The sequence below is a fragment of the Podarcis cretensis genome, assembly GCF_951804945.1.
Source record: "Podarcis cretensis genome assembly, chromosome: 3".
Classification (NCBI taxonomy): Eukaryota; Metazoa; Chordata; class Lepidosauria; order Squamata; family Lacertidae; genus Podarcis; species Podarcis cretensis.
Window position 1 is genome coordinate 72,657,153 of NC_137172.1, and position 4,768 is coordinate 72,661,920.

Here is a 4,768-nt window from a genome sequence, read left to right on the forward strand (position 1 = left end):
GAAAGTTTCCGAGTAACTACTTAATGTATACAAACAAACAGCATGTTCGGCTATATGCATAAATGATTACAACTCCTGTGAAAGGGTGAATGCGTATCTGCTAAAGCGTGATACAGAAAGTTCTGCCAGTATATTGAAATAAAAATGTAGCTGAGATAACAGCTGCCAAAACCCGAGGATTTGTCCATCTTTAACAGTCATGTCCCTGGAATGCTGGTGTCTTGTGCTCTGTGGTCTGGTCAATATACTCCAACCCACGTTTTCCATATATTGTTACAAGTTACACAATCCTGCTATAAATCATTTCTCAGGTCCAGCTGAACGCAGGCCATGAGGGAAGCCGATCACAGACATGCTCTTGCTGCGTCTGGGCCAGCATCCATGGTAGGCATATTTAAACACATGAGCATCTGGGGTGCTTAAGACAGGTAAGAGCTTGCATCGTGTCCTGCGTTACAATTAAATCAGCAGTGTTTTCACTGTCTTGGGGAGGATACATTCTGAGTGTTCTCCATTTTTCAAACACAACAATGAATGCGAAAGAACTGTGTACGCTTGCATCTGTAGCTACAGGGAATTGCAGCTGCCATGCCCCGATCTGTGAACATGCACAGAAGAAAACATGCCACATTTCAGGGTCTTGGGTCTTGGCTGGTGCCCACAAGGAGGCATTTTGTGTTATTCTACAAAGCATGGCACCCTCAGACTCCTGCTTTCTAAGGAAACGTCCAAATGTAGGTTTCCTGGAATGCTTGGCATAGAGGGTCTGGAACTAGTTTAGTGTGTTGCGCTATGTGGGACGCAAGGAACATGGGTCAGTGAAATTGAAGTAGCTGTAGGAGAATGTTTGGTTATTTCAGAAAAGAAGCCCAGCCAACATTGTTGTAAAAAGGAGTCTAGAACAGCAGCATGATTCACAGTCTATAGTTGAAATAGCAGTGTAACAGTGAACTCTGCATCACAAGGGCAATATTTTCCATAGGCCTTAGGAAGGGTTTGCGTGTTGAGGTCCCCAAGCCACCCCCCAATAACTCACACATCACACATAAATTTTGGTTTGGGTGTTTGGCACGATTTTGGCCACAAATTTATTTAAATACATCCGAGTGAGTGGTTGCTTAGGCATTGGTTCAGGCTCTCTGTCCTTGCCCAGGGGACAGAACTGACTTCCGGATCCCAGCGAAAGCCAGTGTGGGAAACAAATTTTGGGGAGAAATTGAAGCTGGGTCTCAGTCCCTCACTTCTCCCCTCATGCTCCTGGTGGCTTGCATGGCCCAAGTCCGATGCCAGGGACAAGGACAAAAAGAATGGCAAGCCCCTGGATTCCTTTAACGGAATTCCCTTTCCGCACACCATTGGAGGGGTAGGCACTTACCCCTCCACCAAACAATTTGAACCAATGCCTCAGCGCCAACCTTACAAGTTGTGACGATTTGCTACGCAGTAGGCAAAACCAAATGGCACCAGCCAATCAGCCAGATGGACAAATTCCTACCAAGCCCCTGCCTCAAAGCAGACGACCCCATGACAGGCATAGCAAGGTCAAGCGAACAACCCCCCCCCCCAATACAGCGAGGGTGGGCGGGTGATCCGGTGCAAGCAGCCAAGAGAACGCTCAAATTTGGGCATCCAGTATTTAAAACCTCTGACCCCTCCTTCAAAATTGGCAACAAGCAGTTCTCCCCAGTGACCCAATTAACCAATTCACTGCCTGGGTCTCTCCATAAATCTGCCCAGCAACCATGAGGTGGCTTGTATCCCCCACCACAAGACGTGCTCTCTGCTAGGGAGAACACGTTTTTCCATACAATATAAGGAGTTTTAGGAACATGCCTATTGAAAATGGCCCCATGCTTTGTAGGATAATCCTAAATACTACACTGTCACTACAGGCCAAGGGGTGTGGGATGTCACATGGAAGCAGTCCACACCAGCTGTGCTCAGCTCACATTAGATCTGTAGTGTTGGGATTTACATTATAGAAGGCTGAATGTATTGATACGAGTGTGTGCTGCCTTATTTTAGAGGCGTGTATTAATAAAGCAATGTGAAGACAATTTTAATTTGCCCTTTTTTTGGCGGGGGGGAGGGGGGCTTAAATAAGCATTTTTCTTGGTTTCTTTAGTTGTTTGAAAGAAACCAAAGTGGGTTTTTCATTGAGGCAATGGTATGACAGGGTCTGGAAAATTGCCTTTGTTGGGAAACTAGCAAAAATGGAAATTGGCAAGAGGGGAAAGAGTGATATTTATCTCTATGCATTAATCCAAGGTTAAGAGATATCTAGCCTCCAGTTTCTCAAAGATCCTTGTGGAGAGTTTCCCTCTCATAGATGGAGCTTATTGTTACTTGATGGAATGTTTTAATCATTTGAGGGACGCAGGTGGCGCTGTGGGTTAAAGCCTCAGCGCCTAGGGCTTGCCGATCGAAAGGTCGGCGGTTCGAATCCCTGCGGCGGGGTGCGCTCCCGCTGCTCGGTCCCAGCGCCTGCCAACCTAGCAGTTCGAAAGCACCTCCGGGTGCAAGTAGATAAATAGGGACCGCTTACCAGCGGGAAGGTAAACGGCGTTTCCGTGGGCGGCTCTGGCTCTGGCCAGAGCAGCGATGTCACGCTGGCCACGTGACCCAGAAGTGTCTCCGGACAGCGCTGGCCCCTGGCCTCTTAAGTGAGATGGGCGCACAACCCCAGAGTCTGTCAAGACTGGCCCGTACGGGCAGGGGTACCTTTACCTTTACCTTATGCAGATTGCTGTTTTCCCAAGACTTTGTACTTCCTGTTCTTAAAAAAAAAAGATCATTGGTGGTTGCAATTTTCACAAAATGTTATAAATATAGATACAGAAATGTGTTAAAGCCTTTTCAGCTAACTTTGAAATGGTATGTGTACTTTTGCCAATTTTCCCTACAGACGCTTGCTTGCATCCTCTGAAAATCTCTTCCGAATGACTGGGAGACCGGCGAAGTGAAGCTGCTGGAGGAGAAAGTCAGCAAAAACAGCCTCCTCCCTTTTGCACTACTTAAAACTCCTCCATGGGATCAAAAACCTTCTGTGGGTAGATGGAGCCTTTCTGTTCATGAAAGTTTATATCTGAATCCAACTCAAGGAATAAAGTCAAATCTTACTGTAAATGCAATAACTTTTTAGACAGAAATTTTACTTTTCCTGAAAGTAAGCTACATTGAAAAATTCCTAAACAGACAGACATAGAAAGCTGCTGTAAGAATGTACAGTGGTACCTCGGGTTACAGACGCTTCAGGTTACAGATGCTTCAGGTTACAGACTGGAAAGTAGTACCTCGGGTTAAGAACTTTGCTTCAGGATGAGAACAAAAATCGTGCTCCGGCAGCACAATGGCAGCGGGAGGCCCCATTAGCTAAACTGGTACCTCAGATTAAGAACAGCTTCAGATTAAGAACGGACCTCCAAAATGAATTAAGTTATTCACCCGAGGTATCACTGTATTCTTTTTTATTATAATAATTTCTATTAATTTTAATACAATTCCAATAAAAGCCACATTGTCACATTACCAAATTACAATCCAATTAAAAAAGAGAGAGCCAATTATTCAAAAACCAAATTAATCAATCTGATATGACTTCCTGTGTACTGGGTTTCAGGTTACAAAGTTATTATTTCTTCCTGCTTTCATAATCTTAATTAATCCAATAACAACATGTTATGTTTCCAAGGGGTTGCTTGGGAGCAAGCAGGCAAATATCTCCCTGCCTGGCTGTGAAAACCTGGCTTGGCTGCCAAAGTAAACTTTATCTGTCCGGAGCGCCACTCTCCCGTGGCTGACTCAATCGCTGGCAGAATCCGTGAGTGGGCGGTTCTTAAACTTCCCCCAGCAAAGAAGCTCCTTGAGGCCCAGTCGGCGCCTCCCCTCTCTGCGCGGATGCTTTCTGCGCAAAGAGGGCGTGGGCAGCGGAGGACCCCTTCCCTCCTCGCTTCTCCCAGGCAAGGAGTCCTGGGACCGCCTCGCCATTTCCGACTCCTGCACCTCCTCTCCACTGGAGCCGCGTTTATTCTCTTCCGCAAAAGAGGAGCTACTTCCCACGATCCCTGGAGGCTCTCTATAATCCACCTGGCTTTTGCTCTCACCCTCCTGCACTGATGGCAGTTCCCTGACACAACAGTTCTGGTATTAATCCTTTGTTGACAGCCACTGGTTTCTTGACTTTCATTCGTAGTTGTATATTTAATAACTTTTATTTCTGCAAGAATATATTCTTAAACTGTACCAAAGACGACACTCGGTTTATTTAAGCTGTGAATTCAAATTAAGTCTCCTCTAGATTTCTGTTGTTGTGGCTGGAAAGGTATATGTCAAAAGAATGCTCCCTCAGTTTATGGCTGCATCTGCACCATATATTTAAAGCACATAACTTCCCCCAAATAATCCTGGGAACTTTAGTTTGTTAAGGGTGCTGGGAATTGTAGTCCTGTGAGCTGTAAGCTACAGCTCCCATGATTCTTGGGGGAGGCTTGTGTTTGATGTGGTTTAAATGTATTGTGTGCTTTCACTGTGACCTTTAAATACACACAGTAAGAATGAAGTGAGAAAGAAGATTGGGTGAGAAAGAGCCAATTTTATTTTTAAACTATACTCCAAACGTTGCACGCTATCTGTCAATCAGCACTTTGTCTCTTAATGAACTTTTACAGCCCAGTTGTGCTTGTCCCACAGTAGTTTCCTTATCAGCTGCCACCTTAATCTGTTTTTCATTCTGCCAGTTATATTGCTTCCTACTTGCATGAAGGCAGAT

General features: G+C 45.3%; 1 long non-coding RNA gene across 1 annotated transcript; it reads left to right on the top strand.

The window, feature by feature from the left end:
* Positions 1 to 309: 309 nt before the first annotated feature.
* On the top strand, positions 310 to 4,236 carry LOC307213125. Its single transcript, XR_013837401.1, has 3 exons — positions 310 to 428; positions 2,906 to 3,677; positions 4,139 to 4,236. It is a non-coding gene; the product is annotated as an uncharacterized lncRNA (long non-coding RNA).
* Positions 4,237 to 4,768: the final 532 nt, after the last annotated feature.